The following is a 19,318-nucleotide window of genomic DNA, read 5'->3' on the forward strand; positions in this document are numbered from 1 at the left end:
TTGTTTTTCCCTCTAGAAGGATGCCTAATGCAACTGAGGTGGCACATTGGCTAAAATCTCTTCTAAAAGGATGCTTTGTTGTAGGTTGTTTGAAGGTTGCTAGGGGATTTTGTGAGGTCATTTTTACAGATGCTCAATAAAAACAAAAACTCTTGGAGAAATCCTCGTTGTTTTTTAGAAATCAACTTATTCATGCCTATCCCCCGTCTATCCTTGAATGCCCAGGTAGGACTACCAGAGTCTTATTCGGCATACATGCCCTGTTTGGATAGATGTGGTGGATTTGCCATTATATTGTAGGCCAACTCTGTAAGAAAATGGCAGTGTTTGCAAAATTTATGGAGATGGTTTTGTGTTTGGATATGGTTTGCTATCCCGGCAATGGAACACTAAAACCAGCCTTTGAAAAATCCAAAGGGCGGTGAATAGATAATATCCTAGTGGAAATGCATACTGATCCACCTCTATTGAGAGCCAAATCATCAACATAGAATCTATCAATCCATGCATGGATAGGCTCCTATTTGACCACTCGAAAATAGGAGTGACTATGGTTGAGTGTGAAAGGCATCATCAAACCATGCATCTCAGCCACAACCAACAACAAATACCTAATTTTCAGCCATAAAGAAAAATATCCACAATACACCAAATAATTACAAACTCAATATTTAGGAGCAAGATTTCCCTTGTCTGCACCTGTGGCCCTAAACTTAGCGCCCCTTTTGGTAGCTCTTTTTCATCATCTCTCTCATGATGAGGAAACTTTACTGGAGTTGCCATTTATAGATCAAGACCTAAAAAGGGGACTTATCTAGTCCAAATCCCCAAGCCTTAACAAGGAGTTTTTTGCTAAATTTTCAATCCCATTTTACTATACATGATTAATGATGCTTGGCTCTCTAACTCTGTGCCTTCTTCTTGGAAAAATGCTTGCTACATTTGATTCTCAAGAACCTTTATGCAAGTATTTGTTAGATCGGTGGCCAATCACTTTGATGCATGTGGTTTACAAACTAAGTTTCCAAAATGTCAGACTTATCCAATGCAATATGGGTTTGTGCACCTCACATACAACTTATGGATAACATTGCCAATGCTTATAGTGGTATTTGAATAATACATCTGATAGGATGTTTTGAACATCCAGATAGATATTGAAAAAACCTTGATACTATTAGATGGGACTTTATTTATTGCTGATGTCATGCAATTTGGGTTTGGACCTAAGATACAAAGAGAGGTTTATTGGCTTTATGAGGGTGCCATTGCATATTGTATTTTATCTTATGCCCTCTCCTCCCCATGGAATTTGGAACACTTACTTCACCAGGGTTGTCCCCTCACTGCTTTACTTTTTGCCTTTGCCACTCATTTTCTCCTGATGTATATGGATGGTTTAGTTTCACAGCGGTGTCTACATGCTAATCATTTTCCTAGGGGTACTCCTTTTGTGAGTTAGGCATATACCCATGACTCCTTCTTCTTGGATGTCTGGCATCTTATGTAGGCTCACATTGGGGATTTATCTTATGCTTGCTTTCCTGGCGTCTCTGGTTTGGGAGATATGCCTCTATGCCAACTATGATTACTTCTTCAATTGGTGGTTTGGGAGACATGCCTCTACACCAGACTATGATTACTTCTTCAGTTGGTGTCATTATCATTGGGCTTTATGGTCTCTATACAATAATAAAAAATCTCATCTGTATGGGCATTCCTCTATAGATGTTTATCATTTTTTTCGATCCTCCTACATCACTTATTCACTACCATGTTCACATAGTCCTCAATCGTTGTGGCTACTCATGATGAATGTTTTTTTAAATTCGTTTCCCACACTACTAGTAAGATCAAGCAAAGGCTGCATGTTGCTTATGAATGATACGTATAAACAAACCTTTGTTGTTGCAGCTTAGCCTTTGCTTAGCCATGATCTACTAATCCTAACTTCCACCTGTGTACATAGAGTAGTCAGAAAGGCAGATGCTAGAAGCATAGCAAGATTCTTATATGAGAATTTGATCACACGATTCGGATGCCCCATTGCCGAGTCAGAAAAATGAATCCATCGGAGCTGTGCTGCTAGAAACATTGGATGGAGTCCAATTCAACACAACCATAAATGGGAGCCGACTAAAAAACTACTACTTCAACATGAAAGCCATCCCCAACAAAAATGAAGATTTGGGAAACCCAAGTCTTCCTTGGCTAGGATTAGATTGTATCACGAGCACTCACTTCCATATGTACGTCTTCGCACATATAGGTAGCATCAATTGATTTCAACCTAGGGCTCAGAAGTGATGCCTAAGTCCTAGTTGCCCTATGAAATCCCAACAACAACAAAAAAGCATATAGTTAGTCCCTACCTAGCTACTAGGTCACGTGCACTCACATGCTTTTGCTTAGACACATAGTCCATTGCATGAATGATTGTGCTACACACTTTCATTCCACACTCTCAAAGCATGTGTAAATATAAGATCTCTCACAAACACACACAAATGTCACACTTGCATGCCAACTAATCTAATGAGATCAATGGTACACCATATGCACATGGATGTAGGTTCAGAAATAATGCCACCACTAAAGAGGATGCAAAGAAAGAGCCCACTGCCTGAACCATGAGACCCCCTCCAGAGTTCACAGCCATCTACCTCCTCTCAACCACAATGATCACATGCATTTTTGGTTCAGAGTGATGGCTCTGAGGAGGATTCTATGCATGACATGGAAACCCAAGATGAACAAATGCCACCCCAGTCACCACCGACCTACAAAGCCATTGACAGGGCCTAATCATTGGAACTTGTGTGGCCACCTACATCGACTTATGCTCTTTTCAATGCAACAACATCTTTCTTAGAGCAAAGGGGTCTGGGCAGTTTGTATGAGAGCCTAAAATCCTTGGAGGATAGTCCTACAATGACCACATACATTAGGGACTTTCTCCATTCTTACCACTCCAGTGATGCACAGGTTGGCAAATACGGCACCATCACTGTACATTAGAGCCCACTCAACATTATCCTTGACAGTACAATCATTCAAAGGGATTTCTCACTCCCAACACAAGGTGAAAAATACCCTACAAGTCATGTCGATGCTAAATTTCTCAAAGTATAGCCTCTCCTCACCAAGGGCACAACGTTCCATGGGGACAGGATATTACTTCGCACCATCATTAACTTGCGCTGCAACACAATTCCTATCCACAATTCTGGGGGTTAAGTGCAGTCCCTTCCACTCCGCACATTTATTTTGCTGAGTAGGAAACTAAAGCAAGATTGGATCCAGCACTTAGTCATTTTCTTCACAAAAAAAACTAGATGGTTCATCAGGCCAAAAATGTAAAATTCTACACTTATTGGTTGTAATCATCAATAAAGAGCTACAGGAATGAGAAATGACTCTGCCCCAGTCACAAAAACCTATTGAGGAGTTGGACATTCCCTTCTCACCAGCATGGGAGCCGTCACCAAACTTCTCCTACTATCACATTGGCAAGTGTGGATACCTCAGAAGAAATGCCTATCCTGGAGATCAGAATTGATTATTTGCCCCATGAGATGCTACAGCTCGTCGCACAAGTGCAACCAATATATCTCCAACAACAGCAGCAACCAGAGCTTGAGGCTAGTTTGACACTAGAGCCTATAAGGCTACATCAGCACCAACACTGCCCATCAACGTCATGCCAGTCCATGAGTCACAAGGGGAGCTAGTGCCAGAACAATAGTATGACTAATGTACCCAAGTGACTGAGATACCATTGGAACAACCCCCAACAAGTACTACAAAATCATCAGGATGGCTACATGGGCACTAGTTATATCAAGAGTATCGCTAGTCCTCATTACTGTCTGTCATTCTCCATCATCAAGCTAGCCAAATGCTACAAATGTCGGAACTATTCACTAGCTTGGCCAAGGAGGAACATGCACGAGAATTGGAAAGACAGACTGCAGTAGCAAACTGCAGTAGCAATCGAAGACCAATTCCAGGCAGTAGCTCGACTGACTCTAATCCAGAAAGAAGAAGAGCTCCATGATTGCCAAGACAAGCTTGAAGACATGCAACAGTCTTTGGCAATACGCACATTCAGCATTGAAGAGCTTACAAGGGACTGCAGAATCTTAAAGGATCAACTTGCTACCGCTAAAGAGGCCAGCACTTCACAAGCACAAGTCTTGGACCAATGGTCCAATACCACTGAAGTCATTCCTCAACAAGCGCATGTCACCTTGGAAAAGAGAAAGCTTAAGGAGGCATATACATCCATCTACCATAAATTTAAAGAGAAAATTGATGAAATGCAATCCCAAAAGATAATCATCTCCAAGCTTGAACTCCAATTGCTAGTGCACAGCAATGAGGCAATGGAAGACAACACCAATGAAGTCTCACTCCAATGCACAACGGTGGTATACCAAGAGCTTGTGGCCGCTCTACAAGTGGAAGATCACCTCAACGCACGAGTGCCTATCCAATGGAAGCAACTCCAAATCAGGATCATATCCTTTCATCTGACAATCAAATGGGAACGTTACATAGGGACCAAAACTCTGTGCATAATTTGCCAAGACTTGTCCAAAGATGAGAAAAATATCTTTAGCTTGTCTACGCATGCCGGGTTTATAGCACTCAGAACACATGCTTTCATTGCATATGTATGCCTCATGGGTAGTCCTCCCATCAGAGTTATTGATGTGTTGCCCTTGCTACAAAGGCCATCACTATTATTTGCAAGGCATGATGTAACCAACATCCCACCCTTGCCGCAGATGATCCCATTGCACCAGCAAAAAGAAGTGTCAGAAGATGACAGGGCCTATCTCACATCCAACTTCCCATATCTAACCATTCTCTATGCCAACCTCATAACCTCACTTACCCTTGCTGCTCTACGACCCTCTTAACCTTCCCTGAGCTCCATCCTAACATTTACTCCCTTCATCATCTCTTTGCTCATGCCTCTCACCACTTTCAACTAACCCAACAGTCACAAACTTATGAGCCCCTCACACCTAGCTTCTTCCCTTCCCTTGCTAATTCTACCCTCGAGGATTACCAAGTTGCTCAAACCATTTGCCTAGTTCTTCACCCCCTCCCCTCTGCTGACCCTTCCATAACTAACACTCTTCCATATCTCTCCCCCATGTCCCCAGATTCTCTCCCTGCCCCGTCATCACCTCTAACACTACTTGTGCTGCCATCAGCAGAAAATTACTCAGTATTTAATTTTGAATATCAAGATTCGGATAATCCAATTCGCACTCCCATGCCAAATTCCACTGATGGGTATGATTTTGATGTGATACCACTTCCCGGTAACCCCATCAAGGAATTTTGGAGCAAATATCCTGATATGAAAACTCGAGGTGGATGGACCCTGGACAACTTCCCTACCAACCTTCGTCAGCATCAAATTAGTGAAGATTGGATAAGCAAGTTGGATCCCCAACTTAATTGGTGCCATCCCAAGCTCTTTGATGTAATATTCTTGAAAGAGTACCTGTATGCACGTCCATGTCTCAGAACCCATCCCAAGTTCTTTGCAATTCCATGATGTCACAGATGGGAAGCCAACAAACACACTTTGGGTGAAGATCGTACCATTAATTGGCCAATGATTGAGCCATACTCTGGTGTAGAATGGAATATCCAAGGCACACTGATCCGAGCACTTCAACAACATGAGAAAATAATGCATGGCAACATTGACTGTTTCCTTCGCCAAAGTGCTATCTTCTACAAAACATTGGAATACATTCTAGAGGTCCCCAGCCACATCGACCGCCATTTGCCTCCACTCAGTTTCAATCCCAATGAATGGATTAATGCTCAGATTACAAGCCGACTCTATCAAAGAGTCATCTTTCTAGAAGCACGCCACATATCTCTATTTGAACAAATGGTGGATACATGCTACCTAGAGATTGAGAAAAAATTGTATGGTGCCAAGGCTTTACAACAGGATCAATTGGCACGACACAAGTTCCACAGCCACCACTATATTTCATGCATGGCATCCCAGCTATGTGATCACAATAAGCCATAACCCGAGGATGGGTAATAAAATGGATCCAGGAGTATCATTGTCTCTGTGCCAACATGGACTTAGGTAGTACAGAATGTGTGTGTAGAGTAGCGGCAAAGCTCTACTTGTACTTGCATAAGGCTAGGAATAATCTCTCTTAGGAATCCTCAACATGCAAGTCCTACATGCATGTTCTACATATGAGTTCTACATGCAACTCCTACATGCAACATGCAACATGAGAGTTCTACATGCAACTCCTACATGCAACTTCTATATGCAAGTTCTTCATGTAGAGAGAATGTCTTATAATTCCTACATGCAGAGAGAGAAGCTCTCCAATTTGTATAAATACCCCATAATGGAATGAAGCCCACACTCTTTGGGGCATTGTGTTCAGTTCTACTTTGCTATTCCAATCAATTGTCTCAAGTGTCCATGCTTCCTTGCACTCCATGTCCAAAAGCATGTCCTAACCTCCCTCCTCCTCCTCCCTTCTCCTCCTCCTCCTCCCTTCTCCTCCTCCTCCTCCTCCCTCCTCTTCCTCCTCCTCCTCTCCCTCCTCCTCCCTTCTCCTCCCTTCTCCTTTCCCCCCATGCTCTTACATCTCCTTCCTCTCCCAATCCTATGCTCCCCCTAAACTCTTGGTTCCTCAACACTTAACCTCCATGATCTACGAGGGAGACGAGTTCTCCACCGTGTACTCTACCTTGAACCTTGGATCCTCCTCCTAACCCTTGAACCTCTTCTAAACTCTGGAACCTCTATCTGAACCTTGGAACATCATTCTAAACCTTGAACCTCCCTCTATCCCTTAAACTCCTCCTAAACCCTTTAACCCCCAATGAAGGCAAAAGCCTTCATTACCCCAACCATGATGATGCACGTTTCTTTCACACATGCATGCACTATGATTGCTTACCACACTTAAGCCTACGTCTCTCACCAGAATACGACTCGAGGTCCTAAGCTACACTTACACTTATACTACAAACGACAACACTAATATATCTATAGGTGACAAAAAGCCTCGGAACCTTGCATACTGAGATTACCTTGCTCTTCCTGCGAAAGCCGTGGGAAAGAGCAAACACCCCTGTACTCTCTACCCTTGTACTCCCTCATCCTCCTCCTTCCTCCTTCCTCCCTCCTCCACCTTCCCCCTCCCTCCTTCCTCCCTCCTCCACCTTCCTCCTCGCTCCTTCCTCCCTCCTCCTCCTGCTCCACCTCCCTCCTCCTCCTCCTCCTCCTCCTCCTCCTCCTCCTTCTCCCTCCCTCCTCCTTCCCCTCCTCCTCCTCCCTCCTCCTCCCTCCTCCCTCCTCCTCCTCCCTCCTCCTCCCTCTTCCCTATTCCTCCCTCCTCCTCCTCCTCCTCCTCCTCCTCCTCCTCCTCCCTCTTCCTCCTTCTCTCTCCCTCCTCCTCCACTCTCCTCTCTCTTCCTCCTCCTTCCTTGTCCCTCCTCCTCAACCCTTATCCCTCGAATTTGCCAAAGAGACTAGCTCTCCACTCCTCAACCTTGGACTCCTCCTAAACCCTGCAACCCCCTCTGAACCCTGGAACTCCTAGTTCGCTCTCTCAACCCTGTCCCCCTTTCGAACCTTGAACTCCCGTGGAGGTGAGAGCCTCCATCAATTGTTATGATCAAGCCCTCTTTCTCACCCATGCGCGCATGAGACCTGCTTTCCATGCTTTAGCCTACACCACTCATCGGAATACGACCCGAGGACCTATGCTACATTTGTGAACACCTTTGCTACAATGAACGGCAACACGACTGTAGGTGACCAACACCCTCGGAACCTGCACTTGGGAGAAACAATGACAACATGCACGTATTCTCAGGATAGATGATGAAGCCGACTTTGTTGATTACACAGGATTGCTTATGAGGGAGGAGAATCTCTATTCTAGTGACACTGCATTTGCTATGAAGGATAAGAGAAATATGAGCAGAGACACCCGTGCATTATTATTGTGGCAAGATAGGCCAGATTGAGAGGTTTTGTGCCAAAAAGGAGAAAGATGAGGAGGAGGGAAAGAAAAATCATAAGGCATGAATAGCTGAGGAGCCTGCATCAGAGGAGGTGGCTAGTTTAGTACGTGATTATCTGCCCGACTAGGATTGGGAATTCTAAGTCTATCAAATGAGTGGGATATTTTGGCTACTACAATGCCAAACAACAAGCCATGATGCTTGGGAGAGTTTATGTTAGGGGCTGCGATGCCTAGGCACATTCATGAGCTACGATGCTCAAAAGTATGTTATGTGGATGGTGGTGTTATTCATTTTATGTAGCTACGAAGCTTGAAACTTATTTGAACCATCGGCTATAATGGCAATAAGCTTGATAGGGATGAGCCAATTTTTGTTGTGATTTGATGATAGACTTCCCTATTCGGATCAAGGGTGGGTGTTGGAGAGGTGATCCTCCTAGGAGTGGTAGCAAGACTAAGGTATGATTGGTGCTTGTGGATTGGTTGTTGCTTGCTGGTCGACACTTGGTTATTGGACCATGCATTACATGACATGTGATTGGAGCATTGAGTGTGCTGTGGACACTTGGGACTTATGGAGAAAGCACTAGACGTTGCATGGAGGTAGTGTTCCCTAGCAGCTATAAAGGTCTTCACATCGAATAGTCAGGTCCTTTTGTCGTGATCACGAGCTTTGGATCCGTGAGTTGAGGTCTAGTAGGTAGTGCTCTATTGTGCAGCTGCTAATCAGAAGTAGGGTCAATAGTCGTGTCTTTTGGTTTGTAATAAGCCAACAAACTCTATAGAGTTGAGGCATAGATTCTAAGTGATAATAGACATCTAACTTTTGGGCTTTATCTGCTAATCAGAAGTAGAGTCGATAGTCATGTCTTTTGCTTTGTAATAAGCTAACAAACTCCCTAGAGTTGAGGCATAGATTCTAAGTGATAATAGACATCTAACTTTTGGGCTTTATCTCTATACTTACTCGTGATACGTGACTGTTTATTGTGCATTTTCATTTCTTTGTATTTTTGTAGGGTGGATCTCACAAGAGAGAGAACTGCATGCAATTATTTCGTTCTGAATTCCAACAAGTTGTATCAAAGCAATGCGGTTCTGAGGGTCCAGTGAAGAGTGAAGGCATAATTCATGAGCAAAGTTGAAAAATATGGTACTACCAGTCTCGACAACAATGGCCATAAGCTGGTGTGGAAGAACAAGAGTTTAAGGTGTAAAGTTCATCGACGCTCCAAAATATTGCTAGAAGTATTGGATATTGTGTGCTCTCAATTGTTGTCCAAGTCAAGTTGTATATGCTAGATTGTAAACATGGAGTCTCTAAAGAAAACCAAGTTTGAGACAACTTTTTGTTAAGTTCACAGGTAGGAACTTTGCAAGCTAGTAGTTGTCAACCAAATTGTGGTTTATGTAGAAAGGCTTGTGGGGGATAGTGTCTAGCACAATGAAGGAGCCGACTACTAGAGAAGCAGAGAAACAAACATGGAAGAAACACAATGACAAAGCTATTGGTATGATGGGATGAACCCTAGGAGAGGAATACTTCCACCACCTCGAGGTCACAAAGTCAGCAGTAGCAAATTGGATGATTCTTGAGGCCTTGTTTAGGACCAAAATGTGCCATTCAAGGCAAATCTCAAGCAAGAGTTATACAATCTTCATATGAATGACAATGAGGATTTGGCAACCTTCCTAAGGTCTCCCCTTTTCCATATTCTCATGCATTGTGAATACTCTCACACCTCCACCCTCATGCTATGGCTCTTTTGTTCACGTGTAGTGTGCAATGGTCGAGCCCTTGAGTTATGAGAGCAAAGAAATTCCACCCTCTCACAATTTTTCACCTTGCACCCTTGTTAATGCATGCCCCATGAATGTTTACCCCATCAATAACCACATCAATGGTATGGGCAAATGTGTCGGCATTGGAAGACAAGAGTTGCACTTCTGGGACTGAGGAAGCTTCTTTCTTTTGGCCTCTTCTAGTAGGAATTCCTTGGCTCAACTCTCGAGATAGATTGATGGACTCAAGGCAAGAAGTTGTGACAAGGTAATTGAAGATTAGTAGGGCTAAATATTTCTTAGACCTATGGTGTTTCTTGACCATGGTAGACTCAGACATCTTAACTTTGGATGGTGGAAGATGGACTTCATGAGTGTTTTTAGGAGCTTTGTCTATATTTCTTCTGGGCCTACCTTTCGCTTGGGTCATAATCACTACCTTTTCTATCTCTTTGGGCCCTTGATGACTCTTCTAGCTCAATAAGATTGACTCTGGGGTTTTGACAAGGACACTGAGGACTGTAATGACCCTTTTCACCACAACTATAACAAGTGACACCACTATTATCTCATGGAGGACAGTGATCACCCCCTCAGTTTTGGGTTTCAAGAAGATGGACTGTTAACTAATTGAATTTGGAGGAGAGAAGGGCCACTTGTTGCTCAATGGTAGAGGAAGAATTGGTAGTAGCCATTGGAGGGTTAGGGAGGAGAGGGGCGACTAGTGAAGTAGGAACAATAGGAGGCAATAAAACAGGGAATGAATTAATAGGTGCATTGGCAAGGGCTCTAGGATAAGCACGGTGAGGGATGGGACGACGGATCTCTAGCTCTGGTTCCTCCTCTTCTTCCAATAGTATCATCTTCCATTTGGCTGCTAGTTGGATAGGAACTTCTAGATTTGTCATCTCTTCAGATTTCAAATTTTTTCAGAGAGGCGGAATGAGGCCATTGATGAAACTTTTCTTGACTAAGGGTTCTGTCACATCTGGCCCAACAAAACGACCTTTTGGAGTTGACCTAACAATTCCATAGCTTTATTTGCATAACTTTCAACCTGCTCATTTGGGTCTTGCTTTGGTTACATTTAGGATCACTAGATAACTCTCTTCCTTCTTGAACTTAGTACACATAGCCTTAGTCAAGGCTACCCAATTGGCTTAAGTTGCAGCAGGCACGACTTCATAGCACTTTAGAACTGGCCCCTCAAAGTACAAAGGCTAGATCTCCGTATTGCGATCACCATGTGTCATGCAATACCTTTTGAATCCCTGTAAACAATTCTCAAGGTCTTGCTTATCATGTCCCATGAACACTTGGAAAATAGCCATCCTTATCAGTTCCTTGGTTGTCTTTCTAGTTGCCTAGCCAGTACCTGACCTCTAGGGCTTACCATGCCCCAATAATAGGATCACACACACACCGGCGACACACTAGTAATGTTTTGTCATATGGCTTTCCTTCACTTGATCTACTTTCTGGTTTACAACGCCTCCTTCTTAGTACTTTGAGACCGGTGAAGATGGATTTCCAAGGAGGTACCATCACAAATCCACAAGCATCACATTCTTTCCAAAGACTTTTTGTAGCACCTTCCAAAATTTGATGAAGACAAGTGAAAGAAAAAGAAAAAAGAGAGAGGGCTGTGACCCTTGCGTGGAACTACTGTTGTTATGGTTGCTGAGGTTGTCGTCATGCCATCAAACAATTCAAGAGAGCAAACATGAGGGACAAACACCAAATGTTATATCTTTGTGTCTCCTTTAGACTCCTTGATCTCTTGCTGCATCCACACAATCTCTTCAAGAGTTATCTGTTCCGGCATGCTGAATAGGGAACACACTATTGCAAGCTTCCTTTGCCAGATGATCCGTCAAGAAGTTGGAATGACATGCACCATCAAAATGTAAATTTCATTACAAGATTAATAGAGAAATAACATCCCAAGTGGAGTTGTAGTCTAGGATAAAGGGGTGAGGAGAAGCTAGTACTTCAACCAAACTATCTACACCAAATAACAAGGCAATCTGCTATTGATATAAGATCTTTCTACTACTGATGATGATGATGACAATTAGCTTTGGATGCGGTTGGAATGGTTGTTTGGGAAAATTGGCAAATGGGGGCATAACATCACTTCAATGCCTCAAGGATGGAACAACAAGAATGAATAATCTTCACAAGTACCCGAGAAGGGCCACCAAGGCATCATAATAGGTTGGCTAATGATCACACCCATTTGTCTTGATCTCTCTCTAAAAGAGACTTCACCACCATGCAGAGCATAGAAAGCTGAATATTACACCATTTTACTGCGGCCTGATTTGATGTCACAATCAAAACTTATAGCAATTCGCAATCAAAATCTCTCGCGATGCAGTTTTTTGCAGTTTTGAACTATGGCCATAACCTAGAAACACCTCTTGGTAGACCTACCCTATGACAAAGGTAGATGCAGAAAGCGCTACAACTCTGCTTTTTACAGTGCTCAAAAATTCATTTTCTACAAAAAGTTATGACCTTTTGAAGCACAATCTTTGTTCCTGTCATAAGTAAAGCTTTCCCTTTTTTTATGATAAGAAACCTTACATAACCTAGTGGTAAAGAAATTTTTTACAATAGTGCAAGTTGCAAGTTCAAATCCCCATTTTGCCATGGTGGGTTGCAAATGAAGACGTGGCATTTACACATGTGACGTTGTGGCACCTAGTGACATGGAAAGTGATGATGTTGTAGGTGATGATGTGGCACTTAATGATGTGGCAAGCGATGAGGTGGTAGGTAATTATGTAGCAACTTCTGCAAGATGATGTGGCAATCACATTGGCAATGATGTGGCAACCACGTGGAGAGAGAGGTGGCGGGGAAAGAAAGGAGAGTGGTGAAGAGAGTGAGAGAGGTGGAGAGAGAGAAGAGAGAGGAGAGAGGAGAGCGAGTGGTGGAGAGAGAAGGGGAAAGAGGAGAGAGTTGGGAATATAGGAGAGGTGATCAAGTCGAATTTTTTTAACCTTTTTTTTTTAAACGAGAAAAGAAGGGGAGTACCAAGTCTTTTACAAAGAGGCGAGAACGTCATAAAACTGAAGGCAAGTGAAAAGTTACAAGCTTGCCGCACCAAAATAGATAGATAATGGAATTTACATGCTCTCACAACTCAAGGACTTGACCGTCGCACATGGCATGTGAAACAAAAGAGCCGCAACATGAGGGTGGAGGTGGGAGAGTATTCACAATGCACGAGAATATGGAAAAGGAAGGGGGGGGGGAGAGAGAGAGAGAGAGAGAGAGAGAGAGAGAGAGAGAGAGAGAGAGAGAACTCAAAGGGACACAAGGATAGGAAATGGAGGCAAAAGGAAATCCATAATAGTAATCCATAGCATCAAGGCTATGTACAAGGAGAGGCGAGGACTAAGGAAGAGAGTATCTACATAGAGAGGTGTAGAAGGTAGAAATCCCCCCTAAACATGAGAGTGATCTCCTTTTATAGGCCAAGGTCTCCTCAATAAATTTTCCCTCGCGCATGCATAGTCTGAGGAGGCATCATCTGTGTAAGGAGGTTGCATACATGCGTCGATACCTTGCCTCAATTTTCCATATAAATCAAACGCCCCATGGGTCCTTCCTAATTGTATGATATGCACAAGGATCTAGGAGGAAAAGTGGAGGGCTAGCACAAAGATGCTTGCCGCCTCATCCATAGTCATGCACTAAAATATTTATAGAGATAGGGTAGGCACAAGATTCCTTGCCACCTCATCCTCTTTTACACATTTTATATTTCCAAGCCATTGACCTTGTGCCTAGCACTTAATATTGCCATGGGTCCACCTAGGTGACAAGGTGCCCCATGGAGATTCCTTCACACATCATCCACCTCTCCCATATCTTATTCTAGAAGCACCAAACAAACACCAAATGCACACAATACTTTATTCCTCCTACCTTAGGCAAATAAACACCAAATGCACACAATACTTTATTCCTCCTACCTTAGGCTAAGTCACATTATTTTCTTCATGAAATAACACCAAGCACACTTTAGCATATGGTATTTTAATTCCTATGATAGTAGGACAAGAGATCAGATAGGGATCCAAGACCATCTCTTAAAAGACACTTATAGCGACCTTTGATCTTTTAGTACACAAGGCCACTAAAAGCGAAATGCTACGTTGACTCGATCTCTCGGGACTCACACAAGGTGCAAATGTGACCCTCTTTGGATATGCCCTCTGACCGGCCACTCTCAACATGGAGACGATGTGATGAGACCCGAAACAACCCTACCGATATCCTCGGGGTAGTGGGGGAGGTGGATCCATGTGTACCCTGGTGGGTCGATGAAGCCCTCCACTGAAACCCATAGGCAGTGGTCTCTAGAGAAGCAGAGCTTCACAGGAAGTTCAGGAGGTGCTAACTAAGTCTTGAATGCGTGTAACTGTAGCAGATCCTACTTGTTCACCTTGTGATATGTGAGTGGGATACAAGGGCCTCAACATTGTACTAGAAGGGGAATAGCTTGCCTATGTGGAGCCCCATGCTCTCAAACCCTCTGCATATATGTGCATGCCAGCACCTGTGATGACCCTTTGCTGATGGAGGAGGACAAGGCCAACCAAGAAAGCCGGTGGTGCAAGATCCATACTGTGAAATGCAGTGGAGATATGTGATCACCTAAAATGCCGCATCGAGCTGTCGTGGGGATGCCCTGAACTCAGCTGCTTATTGCGAATCATCCGTGAAAGCATAAGAACCTAAAGCCTCTCATAATGGGGCCGATCAGCCTCTAGTAGATCTGGCCCCCAACAAGGGCTCCCATATATATTGGCTGGTCGGACCAAAGAGAAGAGTCTTGGTCTAAGGGTCCTGAAAACGAGAATGAAAGCTATGTCGCTCGAGTTTGGCCAACACGACGTATCCCCTGCTCAATCGAGCCTATAATGCTGGTCACATCGTAAAGATTGGGCTGGAGAACAAGACCCCTTAGGTATGTGTCCACCTCCACTAACAACCCATCCAAGGTAAACTGCTCTCTGTGCATGCCTCGTGATCTTGGTTTTACCAAGGTTTACCTTCCAGTCATGTGTCTTACAGAAGGTATGAAGTGCATCTAGGGAGGATGATCTGCATAACGAAAGGGGATCATAGAAAGGCGACATCAGCTGGTTATGAGGGAGCCATTGAGGGTAAACTGGGAGAAAAAAGAGGGGAGAGGGCTGCCACACAAGCAGCTGGTAGAGCCAATGGGGCTGCATGGAAGGGCTGCATAACAGGCCCTGGAAGAGGGCTGAAGCATTTGCAGTAGCAGGCCCTGATAAAGCAGCACATAAACCGCACATTTGGAGGGCTGTTTGTTGTCCTGGAAGAGAGAGCAACAGTTGGATGGGATGTGTCCCTAGAAGAGACACTACGTGCTGCCTAGGGGACTATTTATAGGCCAGAAAAGGGGACGAGAGAGCAGACTCGGTCGGCAGTCTGCTGCAGCAGGTCGGCCAGTTTGGGGATCTGGTCAGCCAGATCTAGGGCCTATGAAAGGGGCAGCTGCTCTTCAGCAGGAAGAAGAGCTACAAGGAGAGCTATTGGGGCAGAGCTTTGCCAGCCCATTGAAGGTCATTGTGAGACACAGCTGAGAGGTGCCAGACGAAGGTCGTGCACCAAAGATTCATATTTAGAGCATCCAAGCTGGCTACATGGTGACATTTCATATTGTATCAGGGTTTGACCTACTTCAGAGATTCTTCTAAAAAATTTTAACCACTCTACATGCTGTGTAGTTCATGTCTGTGTTAGAGTTTGGCTACAGTGAGCAGCTCTCTATTTTCTAACATGGTATTGGAGCCTACTTCGCGAGTGTGTGCTGGTAGTCCCAGAAGAGGGAACAACAGTTGGATAGAAGTCGCACTGGAAGGGCAGCAGAATGGGCTGCCCAGGGGTCTATTTATACGCTAGAAAGGGGGGGAGCGGCAGACCTGCTGCAGCAGACTGCCGACCCAGTCCAGTCTGCATATAAGGTCTTCCTAGACCTATAAAAGCCCCCCCAATGGAGAGGTCCGGGCATTCAGAAGTGCTATCTCTGGCAGCAGATCTATCAGCAGGAAGAAGAGCTGCAAGGAGAAGTAGGACTTTGCCAGCCCACTAAAGCTCATTGTGAGCCAACAGGCTGACAGAGCTGAGGGGTGCCAGATGGAGGTAGAAGGAAGCACACAGGTGTGCCAAAGGTTTACGTTCCAAAGGCTGCTAGCTATACAAACGATATCAGCTCAGCAAAAGGAGGGACAGAAAGAACATGCATGTAAATATCATGAAGCCATCCAATAAGACATCAAACATACATATCCACGTTTCAACCTAGAGACTCCAACAAAGATGCACTAAGAGGGCCTCCCCGCGTCTCCCTGAGGCTGGGGAGGGTGCCCATTCAGCATCTGCTCCTTTCAAGGTACGAACGTCCCCGCGTCTCTGGATTGATGAGCTGCAACTTGCAAGCAGGAGCAAACCGGCTGCACCTCCTGTAACTTGCTTAGCAGGTCCCCAGCACTTGGGAATGAAGGCTCATCTTGGCAGTTTGAGAGAATGATACGCCATTTTACCAGTTCAGCCAGTCCAGCAGTGGAATGCTGGAAAATCCAGACAGCCAGAGCAGGAGTCCACTGCCAGGAGAGTGGCATCACTCAGCATTTTAGAAGCGGGGGGCTGCAAAAGAATCCTGCTAGTAGGGCTCCCCAAGCACCACTGGCTGGAGCGGGGAGGCCCTCTAAGGCTCACCTTACACTTGAGGTTAATTCATGGTTGACAAAGGGAAAGCGATGGTAGTATACATAGGAAATTGGGGGTTTGAGGCCGTATGCAACAATGGGCACGACAGTTGGGGATGGAAGCCAATTATTGACACTTTTGAAGCATGCTATCATGATGTGAAGATCTCCTGTCAGCTGACCAGTATTCAGTTACCATATACTGCGTCAGTCTGCGTGCTAGGATAAAACACATACGGAGGACATGACAGTTTCAAGTTTCACCGCATGGGCAACAGGAGTCTCTCCCAATATTGATTTTGCTGTCCGTACATTGTTGGACTCCCCTACCACAGCAGAAATACCCAAGTTCTCATATGGGTGAAACATTATAACACACATGCACACACATATCAAGAGCCGAAGCTTAAGCTATCAACATTTTCTAGTGAAATGCTGCGCTTTTGTTATTATTCCATGCTGAAATCACGAATCATTGAGGTACTTTGGCTTTTGAGAAGACTTTGCATTATCTGTACAAATCAGATGGAGCTAGCTTGAGGGGCAGTCACCCGAATTATGGCCCGTTCAGAGTGTGATCTCTCGAAGACACAGACCATTTGCCATGCACTCCGAGCAGCTGAATTCAAATGCCACTTGAAAGACAAAGATCGCAGGCTACTAAAGCCAACCACTGATACCTCATCTTCAAAGGAAAGCTCCTGCGAGTAAAAGTTGAACTGGAATGCATGCCAGCCTCAGGCTCTACCTCTGTACAACTGCAGAAAACTTTATAGCTTGTAGGCACCCAGACTATTACATGAGCTTTGACCTGAGGAGTAGCTCATCTGCAGGATGCCTTTCTGAAGAAATAATCTTTAGCTAATAACCACCTAGAATATAAGATTCAGTCATATCAGCTTTGTGCCTCCGGAGAAGCGCTTCTGCGGGATGTCTTTCCAACTCTTCGTTCTCCCCTTCTGCCTCTAGACAAGCACGATCCTTAAACCTTTCGAATTCGGCATCCCCTGTTGTTCGTTTCTGCAGGTCTGATCACAAAGAGCACGATTGAGGTTTTGACATTGACAAAGACCGTGCCCAAATCTTTCATTCATTCACAAAAAATCCCGTACCTTGAAGCTGAAGAATTTCACGTTGAGGGTGCCACGCCGAAGCCTGTTGAAGTTTCAATGGTCCTGACCTAGCCGCTTCTCCTGCCCCAAAAAAAGCAGCATTTTTATTCAGCGTTCTAGCTATGATGAAACTGGTCTGCTAACATTGACACTCTGCACTAAGAACAGCAAGCGTATGGTAGTAAAAGCTGAGCACCCATAGACTACTTCGAATATAGCCAGTCAATCATCGTCTCGCAAAACCAATGAGGAGATCAGTCGAACGCAAAGCCCGTAGCAGCAGGGTTTGCGATTGCTATAAGCGCGACATAGAGTATCACGACGCAAGAGTAAGCATTGAAAAATCCGCATGAAATAAAAACTACGCGCAGCTTTGAGCGATAAGGGACGAGCGCTGAAATTCTAACGATAATTGAAAGGGTGATTACCTGCAGGAAAGCCGACCAGCAAGATGAGAAACAGGACCAAAGATGCCCAGAGCAGCAAGGGGGAGCGGGAAGGCAGCATTTTGCAGCAGGATTTCGGACAATGAACGGGAAAAGAGGCCTGGGACGCTAGAAACAGGTGCCTGCAAAGAGGGAAAGCAGATTAGAAAAGCGTCAGAAAGCACTTGAAAAGCCATATCCATAGCACAGAGCTTGCTCATCCTACCTCCAAACAGATTGTTTCCTCCTACAATTCGACAATCCTAGCAAAAGCTTGCTGCTTCTCCTACCTTTTCGATTCTTCGCAGCCATAGCACACACCCTTAGCAAGAACTTGCAAGCTCTTCATAGCCATAGCACAGTCTCACAGCTCAGTCGCAGCACACTCTCAGCAGAAGCTACCCCTTTATAGAGTTCTTGGCATCCATAGTGAGCACAGCTCTCCTACCTTTTCATGGCCGCTCAGGCAGCAAGATCCGCGGAACTCTCTGAGTCGCCGTCTGAGCCACGCATGGAGCTCTTTCTGCTGCTCGTCCGACAACGAAAGGCCCAGACGTAGGCATGCTATGCATCTTTAGGAGCTTCGCACGCTTCTCGGGGGTGGGTGGGAGGAGGAGGAGGACCGGTTTGTCCTCCTCTTGTCAAGGTAAAACGCAAAGCGCAGAAGGAGCCTTCCCCGGTGCCGGTTGCGACTGCTTCTGAGACGGCTCAACTGTCAAGCTCGACCCGCTCTTCGCGCTCCCAATCTTTATCCGGATTCCGGACTCGTCGTGCGTCGCTCTTTCACCCCCTCTTGCTGTTCTCTGTCGTCTGATGATTCCTTGTGCTCCGTCTCCACTCCCGACCTCTGGGCAATCTCCTCCTCGATCTCGCGCCCCACATTCCAGCAGAGGTCCGAGACTCTCTGTAATAAATCCACGACGTTGATCCCACACCTGCTGCTTGCCCCACCCAAACGGCAATTGCCAGGCTCCAGCCCCCTCCCTGTCTTGGCTTGTTCTTCCCCTCGCTTCTGCTTCCCAGCTCACACAGCAGCCCCTTTGTCGCCACCTGCGCGAACTCGTCCGTCCCGCTCGTCACTTCAATTTCCTTCGCCGAAAGTCCTCCTCGTAGGTGAGTTACTAGTATAATGTATCCGTCAAAAATATTTAGAAACGTCGCAAGCTCCGGTTTGTCATATTATAAGTTGTCTGCCTTTTTGGTCA

General features: G+C 45.0%; 1 protein-coding gene across 2 annotated transcripts in view; it reads right to left on the reverse strand.

Annotated features, from left to right (window-relative positions):
• CCB4 (cofactor assembly of complex C) overlaps positions 1–18,213 on the reverse strand; it is a 40,717-nt gene extending 22,504 nt beyond the window's left edge. For both annotated transcript variants that reach the window (XM_087378950.1, XM_087378954.1), the window contains exon 1: positions 18,117–18,213. The gene's annotated coding sequence lies outside the window, so the exon portion shown is untranslated. The remainder of the gene's footprint in view (positions 1–18,116) is intronic.
• Between the last annotated feature and the right edge of the window lie 1,105 nt (positions 18,214–19,318).

Source organism: Dipteris shenzhenensis, chromosome 9 (assembly GCF_047967505.1).
Source record: "Dipteris shenzhenensis isolate YYH24624 ecotype China chromosome 9, Dip_SZ_1.0, whole genome shotgun sequence".
Classification (NCBI taxonomy): Eukaryota; Viridiplantae; Streptophyta; class Polypodiopsida; order Gleicheniales; family Dipteridaceae; genus Dipteris; species Dipteris shenzhenensis.